Below are 2,154 nucleotides of genomic sequence, written 5' to 3'. Positions count from 1 at the left end.
ACATGTACGGTTTCTGTGAACACCGGTTTATCGAGGTTATTATCCTTTGCAGACTGTGCTCCGGGTGTGGTATCTGAGAACTTTTTACCTAAATTAAGGCCACAAATATTTTCTTTCACCTATATTTTCTTCTAGAAGATTTGCAGTTTAGGTTTCGCTTTTAGGCCCATGAAACATTTGAGTTAAATTTTGTGTGTGCTCTGAGCATGCACCACGTATACCGTACATTTGTATGGCCAACTTTCAAAGCTTTTCGTGTGAGTGTAGAGAATTTCCATCCCTCCTGTATCTACCATTTGTCTGTCATCTATCTATCTGTCATCTATTATCTATCTATCTATCTATCTATCTATCTATCTATCTATCATCTATCTATCAAAGACTCTGACTCAAATCCTATCAACTAAATTAATTTTTGAATATATTTGAAGCCATTCAAAGAATTTTAAGGCCACTTATAAGATGAGAAAAAAAATATTAGCCAGAAAACATGGGTATTTGTGGAGAATTAAATTATTGTAGCTAAGTCTGATATTAGCCAGAGTTTATATTTTAGTCACAGCATGCATATCTATCTATCTATCTATCTACCTACCTACCTACCTACCTGTCTATCAACTATTTACCTGTCTCTCCACCCATCTGCCATCCATCTGTCGGTGTACTAAGCACTCCTGTGGGTCAGGCAGTGGCTGGGGGCCCGAAAGTGGCTGCCCGCGCAGACTCTGTCCCCTGTCCCACCCTCCAGGAGCCCATCGGAACACCGAGTGGGGAGTCAGGCGTTAAGGCCAGTGCCAGGGGCTTTGGCGGGAAGCAGGAACCACGCAACCCGGATTCGGGGTCGCAGGGGAAGCGATGTCCACGGCGAGACGCGAAATAGCTGCTGTGGGGTGGGGTGCAGTTGGGGCGGAGCGGGGCAGGGGGTTCCAGCATGGAGCGGAGCGGGGCGCACGCGACGAGCTGGGGGACCCTTCGGATGTGGGCATCGGCAGGGAGAAGTGAGAGGGGACCCCACGGGCCTCTTCAGGACTTGGGGCTCAGTCTCCAGGGCCCCGTGGTGCCATCGACGTGGTCAGACTTGCGTTTTTAAAGTTGACTCTGACTTCGGGGTGGTCGGGGGACCAGAGCGGAGGCGGGGGCTGGTCCCGGTGCGAGGTAATGGGGACCGGAAGGAGACAGTGGCAACAGGGTGGGGAGAAGCGGCCTGGGGAGGCGGGACCTGGTGTCAGACCGGACGTGGGGCTGGGGGGGAGGATGGCCGGGACGGCGTCCTGGGCTCTGGGGGGCCATAGCGGGGCGCCGTGCCCGTCTTTGGGACAGGCCGCGCTGCGTGAGGAGCGGGGCTCAGGAGAGAGCGGTCACTCGGCCGTCCCCGCCCAGACCGGCCTCCCCGCCGCTCGGTTCGCTGCTGCGTTTCCTGGGCTTCCGCGCGTTCCACTCAGCGCGAAGTCGCCCCCCCGAGCTTTGGCTTCCGTGGACTCTCATTGCTCGCGCGCTTCTCCTGCTGGCCCGCGGTTGCCATGGGCGACGGTGCTGCACATTGTCCCCCTTTGTATTCCGGGGGCTCTTACCGTCCCCAGGACAATGCCTCGCACACAATAAGTGATTAATAAATGTTGATGACTCAAATTAACAAAGCAGCTCGTTTCTATGTGGCACAATACACGCGTGATTGAATGCCTTTTCATCGGGAAGCGAGGCTCCTCCGTGTCCTTCGCGACGGTCTCGGGGACTTGGTGGGCGTGCAGTTTTAATTTCAAGATCTAAATAGACGTGTCAACAAGGCGACATCACACAGAGACGTCTCTGCCTGGTTCTTTCCCTGTGGCAACATTGAAAGTCCCGTCCTTGATAAAGAGGGAGGGAAGTGAGCAGGGGTGTGGGGCAGGAGACGCTGCCGAAGCACGAAGCACGTGGGCCACCAAGGGCAGGGAGCAGCAGGTGGCCCTGCCACCTGCCGTGTGGGCGTAGCCTCCAGCAGGTGTGGGAGGTGTGGGGCTGGGCGCTGCTGCCCTGCAGACATGCAGCAGGCGAAAGGTGTCGGGTCCCCCGCCCCGGCAGACAAGGAGGCGGTTTCTGAGCCGCTGGCGGCCGAGCCCCAGTCCGTCGCTCCTGGCAGAGCCGGCGTCTGGAGGGACACCTGCAGGAGCCCCG

The sequence above is a fragment of the Pteropus alecto genome, unplaced genomic scaffold, assembly GCF_000325575.1.
Source record: "Pteropus alecto unplaced genomic scaffold, ASM32557v1 scaffold74, whole genome shotgun sequence".
In the NCBI taxonomy this organism is placed as follows: Eukaryota; Metazoa; Chordata; class Mammalia; order Chiroptera; family Pteropodidae; genus Pteropus; species Pteropus alecto.
This window is presented reverse-complemented; position numbering follows the sequence as displayed.